Source organism: Callospermophilus lateralis, chromosome 8 (genome assembly GCF_048772815.1).
Source record: "Callospermophilus lateralis isolate mCalLat2 chromosome 8, mCalLat2.hap1, whole genome shotgun sequence".
Taxonomy (NCBI): domain Eukaryota; kingdom Metazoa; phylum Chordata; class Mammalia; order Rodentia; family Sciuridae; genus Callospermophilus; species Callospermophilus lateralis.
The window spans coordinates 67,413,170-67,433,104 of record NC_135312.1 but is presented as its reverse complement, the minus strand read 5'-3'; the positions used below and the strand labels follow the sequence as shown (position 1 = coordinate 67,433,104).

General features: G+C 39.1%; 1 protein-coding gene and 1 pseudogene across 2 annotated transcripts in view; one reads left to right on the top strand and one right to left on the bottom strand.

Annotated features, from left to right (window-relative positions):
* Positions 1 to 9,337, bottom strand: part of Aff1 (ALF transcription elongation factor 1) — a 189,614-nt gene extending 180,277 nt beyond the window's left edge. For both annotated transcript variants that reach the window (XM_076865240.1, XM_076865241.1), the window contains exon 1: positions 9,114 to 9,337. The gene's annotated coding sequence lies outside the window, so the exon portion shown is untranslated. The remainder of the gene's footprint in view (positions 1 to 9,113) is intronic.
* A 3,048-nt stretch (positions 9,338 to 12,385) lies between these two features.
* Positions 12,386 to 12,922, top strand: LOC143406343 (large ribosomal subunit protein uL13 pseudogene; annotated as a pseudogene).
* Positions 12,923 to 19,935: the final 7,013 nt, after the last annotated feature.

Sequence of the window (19,935 nt, the reverse complement as noted above, 5' to 3'; positions counted from 1 at the left end):
CTAAATCTATTATGATGTATCATAATGAGGTGTAATGTAACATAAAAAAAAAAAAAATCAGATAGGCTTACCTAAATAAGATCTGGATAAAATGTAAAATAAAATGTAAGCTCACTTGTTTTAAAAAGAAAATGCTTTATTTTTATGTTTAAGTTTATGCATAACACTATATACATTCACACCCACACAGTTTGGAATAACATACACTCAACTGTTAATAGTAGCTCCTCTAGAAAAAGAAGAGATTTGAGTGAGAAGGCCAGACAGAAGATGAAAAAGGCCATTTTCACTTTTTTATGCTGTAAATGCTACAAACCTTTAATCTGATCTATAAATCTATTAATTTATAAAGCTTTAATTTTTTTTCTTTAAATATGGGGGGTGGTGCTGGCCTACAAATACTGAAATCAGAAGGTCATACTGAAATTTATATATATATATATATTACATCAATTTTACTAGATTATACAGAAAGAAGAGTAATAACTGAGGACAGTTAAAAATCCTCCTATTAAGAAAGCAGGAAAAATACTATTGTGGTTCTGTTTAATAACAGAGTGGTGCTGTAGAGCAGGAGGAAGATCACAAGACCAAAGGGGGCAAGTTAGGCTCTGTTGGCCTCACTGCTCCCATCTGCAAAATGGAGATGAGTCTCCTGTCCTACAGTTACCCAGAAGAGTCAATTATATCACCCAGTTAACATGTCTAGCACACCGACAAAACACAGGTCTTCAAAAAATAGCTGATCTGATTATATTATTTAAGTCAGTCATAACCACATTAAACTTCCTGTAAGTAACAGATTATATTTCATTTAGAGATATGCCCTGCCATGTCTTCTTAGGAGACCCTTCTATAGTCCTTCCACCCTCTTGCAGTACAAATTTACTTGGAAATTAAATTGTCATGTATACCAAAGTGCTTTTTTTCCCCTAATAGCAGTGAAAACAAAGTAAGAACACTTAAGTGTTTTATATGTATATACATACACATTTATATGTACAATGAACACTCACACCATATACATAAAGAAAAGAAAGAAAAATAAGGGAGAGTACCAAAAAAGAAAGAAAAGAAAAGAAATAAAGAAAGATTCAGGATACTGTTCTCAAATATTCTGCCACAGGTCATTAAATACTTCAAAATCTAGGACGTTCTGGGGAAACCACACTCAGGAATCTTTGTGACATGCTGGTAAAAGGCTGATTTGCAACTCAGGACATTAGAAAATAAGTCTTGTTCACTGAGGTTTCAGCTTTTGCATCAGTATATGGGACTTCATAGGGTTCTTGCTGGTTTTCATAAAATAATGTTTGTAAATTTTTCAGCACAATGACTGGCTCATGGAAAGTACTCAATAAATAGTTGTTGTTGTTCTAGTTATTTTTGGTCAACCAAATCACATGCCCAGGAGACTCCATACCAGGGAAGCTTTCAGTGGGATAAACAGAGCTAGGTAGGTCTCAAAGTTCCATGACCATGACCTAGTTTCCAAAGTAGAATGAGGAAAACTACTCTGTCCAGAGGCCAGAGAACTCTAGGACTGGTCAGTTTCTGGTATTCTCTACTTCCCCTTTATCCAAACATGCCTTCCATGAGTAACATTCTCTTGGTAACAGGCAATGTGTCAGGGTGAGTCATGAGTCATACATTCTGTTTTGGTCTGATTCTCCAGAATTCTACCCCAAGCAGATTATAATCTCCCAAAATCTCAAACTGGCTTAAGCACTTACAGATCCTCCAGCTCTCCTATACTACCTAGACCTCACAAACTTAGAAATCCATAATGGAACACAATTTCCCCCAACTACCGCTTTTCCATTTCTGTTATGGTTCAGATATGGAAGTGTCCCCCAAAAAGCTCATGTGTGAAACAATGCAAGAAAATTTAGAGGTGAAACAATTGGGCCATGAGAGCCTTAACCTAATCAGTGAATTTACCCACGTTAATGGATTAACTAGGTGATAACTGTAGGCAGGTAGGGTATGGCTGGAGAAGGTGTGTCACTGGGGTTGTGCCTTGGGGATTTACATTTTGCCTGTGGTGAGGGAGCACTCTCTTTGCACTTCCTGGTGCCATGTCCTCAGCTGTTTTCCTCTCCCACACCCTTCTACCATGATGTTCTGCCTCACCTCAGGACAAGGAAATGGCATTGGCCATCTATAGACTGAGATCTCTAAAGCTATGAGCCCCAAAATAAACTTTTCCTCCTCTAATTGTTCTTGTCAGGTCTTTTGGTCACAGCAGTGAAAAAGCTGACTAAAATAACTTCAAAGCCTATTCCATGGGATTCTGGTGCTGCCCACACTCAAGTATACATCCCATATTTTGTTGACTTCCTCTCTCACCATTTGGTTCTCAGTTCAAAGACACATTCTCAGAGAGGCCTTCCCCGATTCTCAAATCTAATGTAGCACTGTGATGTCCTCTCAACCGTACTTTCCCACCAACCAACTCTCCATTCCATTATCCCCATTATGTGGGTTAGGAATAGGTTTGGCTGCAAATAGCAACTATTTAATAAAAGTTTATGTTTATCCTATAGCAAATTTAGAAGAAGGTGGCTCCTGGTATGCTTTTAGCCAATCAATGACAGCACTGGATACTCTAGCTCTTTCTGCTCTGCCATGTTGTCTTCAGGCCTGTCATCTAAGGTATAAAAGACTGCCACCATATAGAAATTTCATTCATGTACAAGGCAAAGAAAGAAGAGAAGGAAGGTATGGCTGTGTCATCCTTCTGTCAGGAAAGGAAAGTTCTTCCCCAAACCCTTGGCTACCCAAATGGGCATGGTAATGCATATCTGTTGTGGTTTAGGTATGAGGGACCCCAAAACTCACATGTTAGACAGTAGAAGAAAAGTTACAGATGAAATGACTGGGTTACAAGAGGTTTAACCTAATCAGTGCATTAATCCCCAATAGGGATTAACTTGGTGATAACTGTAGGCAAGTAGGATATGCTGGAGGAGGTGGATCATTGGGAACATACCTGTGGGGTATATATTTTGTCCCTGAAGTGTGGAACATTCACTCTCTGCTTTTTGGTGGCCATGTCTTGACCTGCTTCCCTCTACTATGATGAGCTTTATCTTGGGACCTGAGCAATGGAGCCAGCCATTCATGAACTAAGACTTCTGAAACTGTGATCCCTCAATAAATTTTTCCTCCTCTAATTGTTCTCGTCAGCATTTTGGTCACAGAAGAAAAAAAAAAAAAGACTAAAACAACATCTGTAGTCCCAGCTAATCTGAGGCTGAGGCAGAAGGACTATGTGAGCTCATGAGTTCAAGACCAACCTGGGCAACAATGCAAGACCCTGTCTTGAAAAAATCTTGGGGGAAAAAAAAACACCAGAATTAGGTTATATTGGACTTTTTTAGCTTCCAAGGAAGCAGGAAATTAGGATACAAATTATTATTGGCTGAGAACAAAAAGAATCAATCATCTAAGGCTGAACAAATATGGTACCATGCAAAATTAAGGTTATCTTAACAATAAAAAAAAAAAACACAAGAATGGGTATTGGGTAGAAAAACAACAGTGTTGACATACTGAGTTATATCCTCAGCTCCTTTTTTCCCCCTTTTTCCTTCCTTTCTTCCATATTTTTAGACAAGTTCTCACTAAATTGTCCAGACTAGCCTCAAACTTTCAGTCCTCCTGGCTCAGTCTCCTGAGTAGCTGGATTACAGGTGTGTACCCCTACATATAGCTTCCATATCCAGCTTTTACACATACATCCTCAGAGCTTATATGTTTTTGAATGAATGACCATTAGTTTTCCTATGATACACAGGCCCTATGGACACTGGAAGTGGTGAAAATAGTCTAGGATATGCTATAAAGGAAAAATCTCTGTATCTTGAGAGAACAAAGGTTTATTCCATGTTCCTATGTCTATTACATATTGATGTGTTTGGGTAGGGAGGAGGGAAGGAAGATTTGCTCCACACTGAGAACTCAATCTGTTGGAAGATCTTACTACAGTCACTTAAAGGGCTGGGGATGTAGTTCAGTGTTTTACCACTTGCCTAGAATGTACAAGGCCCATTCAACCCCCAGTGTCAGTGAGGAGGCAGGAGAATTAGTTAAATGCTTCAGGAGTGAAGTGACATGTTGTTCCCACTTGACAAGATTAGTCACATGGTTCTGGGTAAACATAAAGTAGCTGAGAAAACAAAGAACAACACATGAATATTGGTAGAAAATTTCTTTGCCTCATTTCTTATGGGCTGGTGAAATATACAATGCATTTTAAAATTTGAAGACATTAAAGAAATTTCTTGGAACAAACTCATCTTTAAAAAGATGCTTGTTCAGCCTTGGAAAACAGTCTCCTAGAGCAAAGGGCAGGAATAGAGTGACATGCTTACTTTCAATTACAAAAGATGGGATTCCCTAATCTAGGGGTTCCTCTCCTATAATGCAATATTCCCTCTCCTGAGAAAACCAGTGTAAAAACTTGTTGATACTCTGGCTATAGCTATTCTGAGTGTCAAGGTCATTCTTTTTTAACCTAGAAATCCTCAAAACTGTGACACGTTAACTTGTTTGCTAGCAAGTAGGGTGAAGCTTTGGACTTCACAGTTCTCTATGAAAAGTAATTTGCCTGAAGTCTGACAGCTAACAAGTAGCAGTAGCAAGTCAAAAATTAAAATTCAAGCTGTGCATTCAGAAAATCATGCTTTTAAACTTTTAAAAACTCTATAGTGTATTCTGTATATTGTAGTGATGCTCAAAGTGTGGTTTCAGAAATAGCAGCAGGCATAGCACCTGAGAATATGATACAAATGCAAATTCCTGGGCACTACCCCAGACATATTGAATCAGAAAAACTCTGGTGGTAGCAGGGCATATCTGTGCTTTAAGAAGACTTCCAAGAGATTCTGATATACATTTTAAGTGTGAGTGTTGATACTGCATAGGTTTACTGTATATACAAGATTGAAGGAAATAGTATGAGAATATCCTGATTTACACAGGTATGTGCTCTTGAAAGTGTATAAATTGAGCTTTTATAAGTTGAATGGATTTCTTGCACTAAGGGACCCCCATTTGTAAGGCCCTGTGTTTAATTTTTAGGAAGGTAAGAATCTCCAGTGGGGAAAAATAAATCATGTGTCTGTTAAATAGATCTGCATAATATTTTCCTTTGGAAGCACAAATATATGTCCAGAATGCAAAACAAAAAAAAAACTTTTTTTTCATTCTCATAATGATCAGAAAGAATTACTTAGCCAAGGAGAAACTATTTATATTTTAAAGTCAAGCTGTAATTCTTGAAAAACAGGAAACCACATATCAACATAGCCAACACAGTGTACCATAGTAGAAAGGGCACCAGGCTTTGAGTCACAGAGTCAAGTAACTTAACTTCAACTCAATTTCCTGATTTTAAAATGGAAAATGAGCTTTAACTTCAGAGTTACAATTAGGCTTAAATAGTATGTCACAGGAAAGCTTTTGGTAAACATTGAAGTGCTTTGAAATGTATGCTCTACCTGCACGGTCCTTACTCTTTCTTGACAATAGTACTATCATAATATCTCCAATGCTTAAGGTACTTTCTGGCACATAGGAAATGTTCAGTACTCAGGAGGTATCAGGAATAAATGAGATATTTTATTAATGATATAATTGTTTCTTTCAGGCTCCACTTGTTACAATAATCTCAGTCTTTTAATAGGAAAAAGTCACTCCAACAAGAAATCCTTAGTCATGTTTAAAATGGGCCAGATAATTTAAGAAAATCAGCTGATTTTCTTCCCCTGGAGAATACTACTGAAGGAGTTCTGTCCTAAGGCAGAAGACAGAAACTCCTATTAGCAACCCGGATGGCCTTAGTGCCTCATGGTATCTATATCAATCTGTTGTGCACATATAAATAGTTAATACACTAACAAAAGATGTGTATCTACAAAGAACAATATATTTCACATTACTGTGATAGAATTTTCATAAGTGGATTAGAGAGTTTGTGAAACCTATTTTTTAATGTAATCTATTTTAATAAATTCTGAGATTCAAGTATCCAATATTAAATAAGTTCCTATTGTGTATAAAAGAGAGGCTATTAGAAAGCTATTACCCATTAAATATCATTTGGGATGAGAAACTATGGTTGAATTTATATTTTAATGAGGAAAATATAATTTATTTTAAAAACTTTTGTGTACTTATGGTAAATGCACTTCCTTAATTTGTGCTCTCTCCAACATACTTTCTCAATCTCCCCAAAAAATTAGTTAACAGTACAGAGCCTTGTAATAGGGGAACTTTGGGCTTTTAGCTTCAATGGATATATCTAAGATAAAAAATGAGTTCAGTCCCAAGACAGCTTTTAATGTGGGACTTTAACAGTAGGGACAAAATCCCATGTTGCCATACCTTAAAAGACATCTTTAGGGTATATCATCCCAGTGTATGTCTTATGCCTATCCAAATATCTGTAAATTAACTTTAGCTTTTAAAAGTGAAAGCATAAAAGGCAATCTCAAGATATAACTCAACTAACTTTATAAAGGATTGTGCAAAATTATTCAATGAAAGCATAAATTACAAAACTGAGCACAAAATTTCTTCTACTTGTTTTTCAAAAAATATTGAAAACAAGTTTTTCTTTTTCTTTTTTCGTAGTACTGAAAATTGAACCCAGGACCCTATACATGCTAAGAAAGTTTGTTTTTCTAAGCTTACTTTTTTTACTCATTATTTTGAACTCCCAAGACAAAAAAGTAACTTTGAACAACCACAAGGCTAAAATCTGTAGATGTGTCTGATAAAGATACAATTCACGTATACATCTTAATTGAATAGTCTCTTTTCCAAGTTTAATTAAAAACCCAATTAAACAAGTATCTTAGCCAATTGAAAAAGTAACTGTTGGCTCAACCAACAATTTTCAAAATTCAGTTAAACCAAATAGGAAATGGGAGAGACAGCCAGTTTTGATATGGTCTGATTACCCGCATAATGGAACAGTGACTTCTGGTGGCAAAAAAGGCATGCATGTTCTGCATACTGCAGAAGAAAGCGATGTTTAAAATAATCCGAACTTGATTTTGTCATTTTCCTCAATCTTTAGGTGACTTTTGTATTCTAACTGAACACATTGTGATTTGTCAAAATTGTGTATTTGTTAAGTGGAAGAGTTAAGCAAATGACAGATGCCAAAGATGGAAATTCAATTGCTACAGTGAATGGATAAGACATATTAACTCTAACATGTAATGCTTCCTATCTTAATAGACAAAGAATTCAAAGCAACATATCTGCAAGTCCCACATGACCAGCCTCATTGTCCCTGTAAATTATATTTGAAAAAAGAAAAGTCCCTAAATGTCTAAACTTGTTTTCTCCCCCAAAGTCCACTCTTCAATCCCTTTTGCCTCAAAGTGATTAAGTCTATCCCAATTTCTTTCCTTAGTTCTTTTCATTCCTTAAAAATAGCTAATTACAAATGAGGTTTTCCTTGTTTTAACTACTAATCTATTCTCTTGAATTCTCTGCTTGTCTCCTGGGAACATTATCCTTTAGTTCCTTTCCATTTCTGCATACTTATCTTCAAATACAACACTTTCAAACACTGGCAAGGGACAACACCTTTAAAATAAAGCAGGCGAACCGTCCAGAATTTTCAATACTCCTATGAATCTATTTCCAGAATATCCACTCAAGGAATCTTTTTCACTAAAGATGAAAGGCAAGGTAAGGAAATACATTAGACAGAGGAAGTAAATATTGAAACAGGGCCATGCCTAGGTATTCTTAAGCCTCAGAGAACTTGACTCTTGAGTCCAAAGATCGTTTTCCTTTTTTTTTTTTTTTTTTTTGTGCCTCTATTCTGGGGAGTCTGACACCTTGTAGGTCGAACAGAGGTATTCTGCTACGGTCTATGCATTCTGTATGACCTTGCTCTGAAATAATCTTGTACGAGCAAAATCCCCTTACCTCTCTGACTCCTCTGCTGGATGTTTCTGTGCCTCCATTACTGAGCTTTTCTCACTTCGCGACTGTCCCAGAGAACACTGGGTCTTCAACTTAAATTTACGGTTTCTCACTGAAGGTTTTAAATCTGTCTGGTTCCACGGCGGTAAGTCAATACTACCCCACCCCCCGCCGCCACCATCCTGCACCAACAAGATTAAAACCACCTACCCTTAATGGAAACATAACAAAACAAGCGAATCCAATCACCGGCAGTAAGGACTTTCCCCCAAGAGACTGAAGATTTAGATACATTTTCAACCTACAAAGCCAAGATGATTTCTAAAATTATTTGCAAGGGAATTTAGGGGTTAGTGGGGGGCGGGCATTGAGACGCTTGAAGGTCCCTCACAGCATTAATGTAACTACCATTAAGGTAAGGTATGATTCACACAGCACTTACTCCCCTCCCCCCTCCCTTCGCGGATTTCGGCGCTGGAGCCGTCGGAGGGCTGGCAGTGCAACAGTCACAGAGGATCAGACACTAGAGGGAAAAAAATCATCAAGAGATGATTAACCAGTCCCATATTCTTAAGACGCAGTCTCCTTCTGCCCAGAAGTAAGTCTCAGAAGGTGCTCCAACTTTCCCCCTCGCTTTCTAGAGGGTGCAGCCCACAGACCCATGCACGCCTCGCCCTTAATCACAATTTGATGGAATCGGTACCACTAATCTCTTCCTACCAGATGCACGGTGGAGGGGTTTCGACGTGGAAAAGAGAAGAGCCTCTCTTTTACTCCTGGAGAAACTTCTGGGACTTGTCTATTACGCAACTAAGGGACCGTGTTCCAACAACGGGACATCTTTCCGCAAGACGCGGGGAGCAAGGGCAAATGCTTGACTTGTGGACGATGGGGAGGGAGAATGGGTTTCTTCCTAAATTCCATCCCGTTTTTCTGGACGATACCGGCTTGCGGATTTTCAAGAAGAGGTGCGAGGACTGCGTTTCCTTCACCCGTTCACCCCGAAGGTTCCCACCGGAAAAGTAGGAACGCCAGTGACTTGAGTCACCGTGCTGGGAAGTAGGCAGTGAGGCGGCGAGCGTCTCAGCTTCCGAGTTAGTCTATGGCTGCGGCTTTGGGGGCCAAAGGGCTCCCCGACCTAGGGAACGCCGGGCTCCACTTACCTTCTAGACCCCGTTTGCTTCTTGTCCCAGGTCAGGCGCCCTAGTCACCTTCCCTGACCTGTGCAGTGGGAAGGGGCGCGGGTGTAGACAGCACAGGAGAGCTCGTCCTACCGGGGTTCAGCAGCCGCGGGTGCAGGGCTTGGCTCCGGAGCAGCGGAGGCGAGAAGGCAGCTCCGATCGCGATGCGCACAAGAGGCGGCCGAGTGCGCAGGGGCCGCGCGCGATCTTCTGCTAGCTTGCAAGCCAGATACGCGCGCCGGCAGTCCCAGGAAGGCAGGGAGGCCGAGGCCACGCCCACCGCGGGAGGCCCCGCCCCGCCCCTTATCCCCGGAGCTGCGGTACCCTGCTCCTCCCCGGCCCACGCCCTCTAGCTGGCGCCACCCAAATGGCGAGGAACGTCGCGGCCCTACCCAGGAGACTGGTGGGAGGATCGCGAGGAAACTGCAGCTCCGGATGGAACACGGCAGTGACCGCACCGAACGCGTGGGTGACCCTGCCCCAGGCTGTTGTGGGACACAAGAACCCTTGGCTTGACAGCGAGATTAAGCTCAGGGTCAAGTTCTGACTAAAAGTGTCAAGGAGGCTTTTTGCAATCTTCTATACAAGTGGAACAGATTCTGTGCCCTTTAAAGAAGATAATAACTAACATCTGGGGAGCGTTTTACAGCTTAAAAAAGGCTTTTCACACACAGGCCCGTTTCATCTTCACAACAACCTTATAAAACAGATATATTGTTCCCATTTCCCAAATAATGAAACCGAAGTGCTGAAAAATAAGTACTGTGCTCAATGTCACAAGTTAGAAAGTGGTGTGGGAAACTGAATCTATCTTCCAGGTTTTTGTTTTCCACTACCCCAACCCCAGGAAATTCTAATGGGTATAAGGGGATTTGGCAAATAGACCCAGAGGAAGAAAGGAAAACTTCAAGTCTAGGTAAGTTGCTGCCAATTCCTACTATGAACATAACCAAGGAAAGCAACAAGCGGTCTTCATTGCTTCATCTCATCTTCCTCCCTGAAAGAGATGAGGAAAGATTACATCAAATGACCTACTTGCCCTGCTCCCCCCATAGCTTAATGGTTTAAATGAGTGAAATCATTTGGATGAAGAAAGTTACCTTACTTAAATGTAATAAAATATATAATGTAAATTAATATGTATCTGAAAAATAAACTTCCTTGACCTCTGTGTTAATTCCTATTTTCTTTGGAGGGGGTAGGGTAAATATTGCTTTGCCCCCCATGAGTCCTTCATTGTCCACATACTTGAAAGCATAATCAATAAATTTTGCATTTCCAAATGAGACCCTTGGCTACTTCACTTAATTTCCCATGAATTGTTTTCTCTCTACTCCCTGTGCCCCCATTGTGAGACTGGCTTAATTTACTATAACAACTATACTAATTAAGGTGTCCCTGATGAAATTTGATGGTGTCTTTCGATGAAAACATTGGAGATCATCTCTGAGCATGGTGGGACAGGAGTCACCTCTAGCAGATGGGTATTTGCAAAGTTTCACAGTTTTCTAACAAGTTGATATTTATTCTTATCAATAACAAATATCTTAAACTTTTTACTATGTAACTAACACATTTCATTGTAAAAGATGTAGAAGCATAGTAATGTTTCATAATCTCAGGGTTTCACCACTTCTACCTAAAATGTTGTCCTTTTTTCTCTTCTTTCTGCATCATTCCACAGTATAGTCTATAGTGCTTTTCCAACCGCACTCCATATAGAAAATGAGCTGGACACAGTGCCATGTGCTTGTGGTATCCCAGCTGAGGCAAAAAGTTGAGCGCAGGAGTTTGGGACTACTAGGCAACACACTGAGACCCCCATCTCTTAAAAAAACAAACAAAAGGAAGAAAGGAAGTTTGAGAAAAAGGAAGAAAGGAAATAATATTGATATTGAATTGAAAGTTTGCTACAATTTTTTCTTTCTTCCTTTAGAGTTGCAAGTCTTGTTGGGGATGCAGCTCCGGTTCAGATCATACTTCCTTCCATTTATATGAATACACTTTTTTTTTTTTGAGACTGGTTCTCACTATGTTACCCAGACAGGTCTCAAATTCCTGGATTCATGGGATCCACCAACTTCAGCCTCCCAAGTAACAAGGGCTGCATGCATCACAACTGCTACTAACTTTATATGAATATTTTTAAGGCAACGTGCCAAGTAATGTGGCACGCCAGTGACAAAGACAGAATGGTTTACGCCAGATTCCAGTATGGTGGAAGAAACAAGCAAATAAATGAGTAATTCCAATGCACTTTTATTGATTCGCTTCCTGAATGGTGACAGGTTATTTAAAAACAAACCAAAATCAATTTTCTCATAATAAATATAGAAAAAGTGGGACTGCAGATGTGCTTAACATGCATTTGAGGGCCTGGGTTTGATCTCCACTAGCCTCCAGCATTAAAAAAAAAAAAAAAAGGCAGAAGAGCCATTCCAAGGAGTTTTTATTTGTTGTGTACTGGAGATTGAATGCAGGAGTTCTTTACCACTGAGCTACCAGTCCTTTTTTATTTTTAAAATTTAAGACAGGGTCTCAGTTAAGTTGTGGAGGGTCTTACTAAGCTACTGAGTTTGTCTCGGAATTTGCCTCATTCCTGCCTCAGTCTCCCAAGTAGTTGGGATCACAGACATGAAACACTGCACCTGGCTCCAAGGAGTTTTTTTAAAACATTACTTTTCTCCAGGTCATATTATATAAATGGTTAATAAGCAGGCTACTTTTAAAGATAGTTACACTGTATCTAAATTTTAAAAATTATGACAAATTTATGAAAGAAAAGCAAATACGCAACAGAGCTGCAGATATTTAGCTTTATTATCTACTCTTCATCTTCACCATAGGAATTCTTCAATTACATTTTTAGCATAGTCAGTGAAATTCTAGCACTTTCTTAATCTGTTACATACATTTCTTTCTGATTATATTTCTGCTAAGGTGAAGCATGTCTGTTTTTTTGTTTGTTTGTTTGATTTTATATATATATATATATATTATTTATCGGTACTGGATATAAAATCTTTTTTTTTTTTTAATTCAGTGATGGTTCTTTTTAGCTGCTGCTTCATGTGCGACTCCTGGGATGTTTCCTAACAATTTTAAACTATGATTTTACTGAAGATTCTAAAATAAATGAGAAAAACCCCTGGGACTTAGAGGAGCTCATAGGCTGTATCCCCAGAACATCTGAATAGTCCAAGGGGATGAGAACGTAACATTTAGAGACTGATGGGTCCAGGTGGCTGCCAAAAATGGTAGAGGAGCAGGTGCTAGTGCTGAACAGCCAAGGCCATCTCCTGGGCCACCTGAAGGTCATTGTGACCAAGCAGGTACTGCTGGACCTGAAGGTAATGGTCTTGGGCTATGAGGGCTTCAACATTTATGGCAATTTCTACAGGAAACAAGGAACTGGGCCTTTCTCCACCAGTGGACGAATGCCCGCCACCTCACTTTTGGATGATAGGGCAAGGCCAGGCTGCTCTAGAGAGTGTTTGATGGGATCCCATTGCCCTATGATAAGGAAAAGTCGATGGTGATTCCTGGTGCTCTCAAAGTGGTGTGTCTGAATCCTATCAGAAAGTCTGCACACCTGGGACACCTGGCTCACAAGATCACTGGAAGTACCAGGCAGTAATACGGCCAACCTAGAGGAGAGAAAGGAGAAGGCCACGTTCTGTTGTCAGAAGAAAAAACAGCTTATGAAGCTGTGCAGACAGGCAGGAAAGAATGTGAAGAGGACAATTAACCAATTCACAGAGGCCCTCAAGACCCAAGGACTTCTGGTCTGAGTCTAGTAAAGACTGTTTTATGTCTCACTTTTGGATAGACCTGCCCAGCCTGCATCACTGTCCTGGGATGTGGAGGACCTGGGGATAGCTGTCTGAGTGCTATAGGCAGCCTGTCATCTAGAAAACAGGGGTCAGATGAAGTCACAGCTTTCAAGAAGGTTTTTCCAGGAGGTTATTTTAAGATAGCTCTAAGAGTTGAGCATATACAGTTTATGACCTGCTTGCTCATGAGATTTTTAGAAAATGGATACAACCACCAGTTATTTTGGTCACAGAATTAGAAAAAGTGAACTGGAACACTAATGGGAGGGGCATCCTGCACCGTAGTTGGTTGCTGTTTCCACTTTCCACTTGACTGTATACCAACCACACTTTGCAGGTATCAGAATGGCAGAAAACACCTGCTGACGTATCAAGTGTAAGAGGTGCACAGATTGGGAAGATGTGCAACCAAGGAGTTACAGGCAGTGTCCTTACTTCTTCCCTCTCTTTTGTCTCAAAGACAAATTCTTTTTAAATGGGGTGGGGGTGAGAGAGACTGGTGAGGAATGTGCCTGGCATCACAACGTGGGTAATTGTTTTCTTGGCCAAACTGAAGGACTCCAAACTCTGTAGCCAGCAAGATCCAAGCACTATTTATTTGTTTATTTGCAGAACCAGGATTGAACCAGTGAGGTACACCCCGAGCCCTTTAATTTTTATTATTATTTTTTTTTAATTTTAAATTTTGTAACAGGGCTCCTCTAAGTTGCTGAGACTGACCCAGGACTTGTAATCTTCCTACCTCAGGCTCCCAAATCGTCAGGATTACAAGTGTTTACCACTTTGCCTGGCAAGATCTGAGCCCTTTAAACTAGCAGTTTAAATTATGTTACTGTAAAAGGACTGCATGTATATCTCAAAGGGCTTTACTTTGTTCCCCCCAAATATAAATAAACCATAGTTAAATTGAGAGTTGAACATATATTTGTGACAAGAAAACAACCCACCTAGACTTGGGGGAAGGTGGTGTAGATGAGGACAGGGATACTGACACTGAAAGGGAAAGAGTAAGGATTAGTTTAAACCAGATGAAGGGGAGTAGAGTTCCCTGCCCCCAAAATAAGCAAACTAAGGCAGAACAGACCTCAAGGCAAAGATGATGCTATAGAAATATGATTGTAATAGAAATAAGACAGGGCCTGGGAGTATAATTTAGTGGTATGCTGCTTTTAGCATGTTTGATACCCGGGTTCAGTCCCTAGTGCCCCAGAGAGAGAGGTCGGGGGAAGGGAGGGGAAAGAAAACAAAGGTCAACTGGAAACTACAGTGAAGAGTCCTACATGCCAACATATGGAATTTTTCTTTTATCCTAAATGTAGTGGGTAGGAAATTGATTTGACCATGTTGCATTTACGAAAGATTATTTTCTCGGTGGCTCCCCTGAGAAAATGGATTGGAGACAGTGAGGCTTCAATCAGTCCCCAAGGCCATTGTAAGAAAATGTATAGAATGCCAGGCATAGATTGTGGGCAGATAGAGAAATTCCTAGTCATATGATTCCTCCTGGAAGTCAGAAATGCAAATGTGACCCACTGTAAGAAGAACTGGGTGCACAATTATTATAATTAAAATAACTGTCAATTTTTCGTGAATGTTCTGCAGAAAACCTGGTTCCTGGTGATCTGACATCCCTTTTTCTTACAAGTATGAGTTTCATAATGCATAGGAGTTTTTAACTCGTTGCTACACACCCTTGCTCAACCCCAGTGTCTCCTATCTCCTGTGTTTAATCTGTCCTTCACAGCACCACCAGACAAATCCTCCTTAAGCACTTGTCTGGTCATATGACACATTTAGCACTTGCAAAGAGAATTCAGTATCAACTCCTTATTGTAAAGAGAAAACTTTGCAGACTATTTGTTAAATTTATCTTTTTGGCTTCATATACATACACACACACACACACACACACACACTATATATATATATATATATATATATATATTTAGTTGTAGGTGAACATAATACCTTGATTTTATTTTTATGTGGTGTTGAGGATCAAACCCAGTGCTTCACTCATGCTAGGCGAGCACTCTATTACTGAGCCACAGCCACAGCCCATTGGCTTCACTTTTGATAGACATTTTGCTCTACTGGAAAGCTATCCTTGATTTTCATTCTCTGTCTTTGCTTAATTCTGTTCCTTTAAAGTAGAATGCTATTCTCCTACTTTTTTTTTTGAGAGAGAGAATTTTTTAATATTTATTTTTTAGTTTTCCATGGACACAACATCTTTATTTTATTTTTATGTGGTGCTGAGGATCGAACCCAGCGCCCCGCGCATGCCAAGCGAGCCCACTACCTCTTGAGCCACATCCCCAGCCCTCTACTACTTTATGAAATAGCATCTCAGTTCTCTGCCTTTTGAAATACTATCTGTCTTTCAAAGCTTGTTTATTTATTCACTCATTCAGTGGACCTCGGCAAGATTAGCAATAGGCCTTCGAGACAGAAAGAAGCACAAGATTTTTCCTGTTCCCTAGCATAGGGGTTATCAAACATTTTTTGAAAAGGGTTCAGTAGTAAACATTTTAAAGGTCGTGTGCCATGTAGTCTCTGTAGCAAATCTACACTCTGCCGTTCTAGCATTAGAGCAGCTATAGACTACACCAATAAAACACTATTTACAAAAACAGGTGGCAGGTGGTAGTTTGCTGATGTCTCCTCTAAAAACTTACAGCTAAACAGATGGAAAAGGCAGCATGAAATGATAATGAATAAAACATACCAAAGAGCTGTGGAGGATAGAAGGATGGAAGTGCCAGCGTCTATGTAAGATGAGTCCTAAAAGGCAAAATTAAAAACAAGAGGACATACTTAAAGAAATAAAGTTAAATTTCACATAATTAATGGTGAACAATTTCAGATTGAAAAGTTTCAACTGTGTCAAAGAGATAAAGAAAAAAAATCTACATTAGACACCTCATGTTAAAATTTAAAATTTATTTATTCTTGCAGCACTGAAGTTCAAATTCAGCGCCTCATGCATGCAAAGCAAGCACTCAATCACTGGGTCACACAATCACATCTCCAGCACCAAGTTTAAGAAATAAGTGAGGAGCCATACCAGATTTTCTTTATCTCTTCATCTGCTGAAGGGCACCTAGGCTGGTTCCATAGTTTAACTATTGTAAATTGAACTGCTATAAATATTGATGTGGCCACATCTCTATAGTATAATAGTGATAATAGACAAATACATTCTGCTGTCATGTTTAACTAAAAAGAACAAATTTTGAAAATTTAAACAAAGAAATAAATGGGGTGAAAGCAAATGGTGTGGTTGTATCAGGAGACAGGAATCATATCAATAATGTATCAGGGAAATTTAATATAAAGTTTATTAACTAATAAAACCTGGTTAATTATCAAGAGAAGTCAAAGGTACTCTATGGAATGGCAGATAAAAGTAATTATGCTCCATTTAAGTTTGAGGGAAATACCTGGGGGTGGAGGTTACAAACTTAGAAGAGACATCATCCCAAAGGCTGAGATTCAGACCTCCTGGGAGGGGGGGAGGCAGTAGCCAATTTAATGGCAGAGAAAGTCACCAATCTGATACAGCCCAAAGTTGGTATGTGGGGATGGTGAGCTGGCAGTCATCCACTAAGGTGGTGGTTGAAGGTTGCCAGAGCCTGTGGTTGTCTACACAGGAAAAAGGACAGGAGCGTTTTAGGAATACCACCTCTGCTGTGCCTTGAAGTATCCCTCTAGTGCCCCCTGCTGATAAGGCATAATATTGAACCAGTTGGCAAATAATGTTCACAGGGTCAGAATCCAGATCAATAACTCAAAGTTAAGACAAAGAAAAATGGCTTAGGAGCTGACTAGCAAAAAATGGATAACTGTAAAAGCCCCTCCCCCTGCAACTCGCCTCCCCCCAGTATTATATTGTCAATATTCACCCATGTTTCATGTGTATGGTTACTGGATATTCTGTCTTGAGCCTGCTCCTTGGTTATCTTTTTCTTTCCTTTTGAGCTATTTTATGGCTCTGTAAATAGTAGAAAGCTACTAATAATGCAAATTATTTTAGCTCATAGAGATTAATTTAAAAGTTAAAATAAAAACATCATACCTCAATGCTGGTTATATTGTATCTAGTGTAATACAATGGCTTACTTCATTCTGGTCAGATCATTTTGCACATTAAAAAAAATCCTTTTTAGTTATAGATGGATACAATACCTTTATTTTATTTTTATGTGGTGCTGGAGATCGAACCCAGTTCCTCACACATGCTAGGCAAAAGTTTTACCACTGAGCTACACCCCAGCCCTGGTTTTGCATATTTTTAAATTAAATTCGTTCCAGCATTCTTTGTTGCCCATGCATTTATGGTTCCTTGATTTCCTTTTTTAAAAATCTACTTGAATATATTACTGGTTCCTCCATTAATTAATAAGATAAAATATTTGATGTATTTATTTTATATTGGCTTGAGAGATATAATTTTACCTTTAAAAATTATACCTTAGGGGCTGGAGTTGTGGCTCAGCGGTAGAGCACTTGCCTAGTACGTGCGAGGCCCTGGGTTTGATCCTCAGCACTACATAAAGATAAATAAATAAAATAAAGGTATTGTGTCCAACTACAACTAAAAAATAAATATTAAAAAATTATACCTTAAATAACCCAATTACAAAAAGATAAATTTTACATGATTCCACACTTATGAGGTACCCAGAGTTGTCTGATTCATAGAGATGGAAAGTAGAATGGTGGTTGCCAGAGCACAGAAGGGGGAAATGGAAGTCATTGCTTAGTGAGTACAGAATGTCAGTTGGGAAGATGAGAAAGTTCAGGAGATAAATGGTGGTGATAGTTGCACAAAATCTGAATGTACCTTGTGCCAATGAACCGTTCACTTAAAAATGGTTTCAAGCTGAGCTGGGCATGGCTATGCATGGCTGAGCGTGGCTGAGTAATCCCAGTGACTCGGGAGGCTGAGGCAGGAGAATCGAGAGTTCGAAGCCAGCCTCAGCAAAAGTGAGGAGCTAAGCAATTCAGTGAGACCCTGTCTCTAAATAAAATACAAAAATAGGGCTTGAGATGTGATTCAGTGCCCCTACGTTCAATCCCCAGTACCAAAAAAAAAAAAAAAAAAAAAAAAAAAAAGGTTTCCAATCAGGGAAGGGGTAACTTAATGGTAGGATTCTGGTTTTAATCCCAAGTACCAAAAAAAAAAAAAAAAAAAAAGTTAAAATGATAATCTTTGTTATGGATATTTCACCATAATTTTTAAAATTATAATTTAAAAATCACATTTTACCACTGGCTACATTAATTACTTTTAAAGTTCAGTCACAACTCTACTAAATATTTTTACCTAAATCTAAATTGTAGCTGGGTACAGTGGTGCATGCCTATAACCCCAGCAACTCGGGAGGCTGCGAAGGAGGATTGCAAGTTAAAGGCTAGCTTCAGCAACTTAGAAAAGCCCTAAGTAATTTAGTCTGACACCTCAAAATGAAAAAGGGCTGAGGTGGTAGCTCAGTGGTAAATTGCCCCTGGGTTCGATCCCCAGTACCAAAAATATAAAAAATAAATAAAGTCTAAATAGTAAAGTTAACCTCCAATAACTTGTATATGGAGATAAAAGAAAATGGTTCCTATTTACAAATTAAACCAATATATACATATAATAAGCAAAGAGAAAAATATGCAAAGCTACTATAGTCCTTGTTTTATAACTGGTCCTGAGATCAGAGTTGGTATAGATGACTTCTCTTCTCCACTACATATTCTGTATTTCCTTTATTCTCAGTCAGAAACTCAGCTGGTCAGGTGTCCTAGTGAAGTGACCTGAACCTCCATTCATAAAGTATGAGCGTGCTCAATATTCCTGCTTATTTTTGTTATTTTTCATTAAATGCTTACTGTTGGGCATGGAAATATGAAGACATATCCCTGGAAATCCCCTATTCTGGAGATTCCCAATTCACTTCTGGCACTGCTGTGGTTTGAATGTATATATCTTTCCCAAAATAAATTGTGTTGAAACCTTCATCCCCCAGATAATAGTGTGTAGAGGTGAGGCCTTTGTGAAATGAGTAGGTTGTGGGAGCAACTAATCCCTCATGACTGGGATTAGTTCCTTATAAATAAAAGAGGAATGAGAGAGATCCTTCACCTTTTCCACTATGTGAGATTGGAGTGAAAAGAAAGAATAGAAGAGAAGAATATCTATGAGGCAGAAAGAACTCACTGCACACCAATTTTTTTTTTCAATATTTATTTTTTAGTTCTCAGTGGACACAACATCTTTATTTATTTTTATGTGGTGCTGAGGATCAAACCTAGCACCCTGCGCATGCCAGGCAAGCATGCTACCGCTTGAGCCACATCCCCAGCCCTGCACACCAATTCTTATGGCACCTTGATCTGGAACTTCCCTGCTTCCAGAACTGAATGAAATAAATTTCTGTTGTTCATAAGCCACTCAGTCTGTAGTATTTTGTTCGAGTGCTCTGAATATACTGACAGTAAATGAGTTTTGAGTAAGTGATTCTACCTTTAAGTTAGGGTAGCTGCTTACAGATGACAGAGTATCCAAATTCTAGAGGCACGAGTTCACTGATGCATTCCCATTACTATGAATGGATTTCTTGATGAGTATGAATATGAATATGTACACAAATTTGAATATGGATATGTACATGTACATGAATATGTGTATGAATATGAGTATGTACATGTTTATGAAAAGTGCACGAAATGGAATATGAATGTACACATGTACATACACATGAATATGATTATGAATAGGTGCATTCATATATATGTATATGAATATCAATGTGAATATAACCTCCATATGATGAGATCCCACTTGAGAATGTTCCAGTTCAAACTCTAAAAGGATGAAACTGGAGCAGATATAGGGGCAGATGCTATAGATGAATCTATTCATCAGAGGTAGAGCTGTGTGGAATACCATGATGTTGAATACCATGATGCTGTGAGTCTGG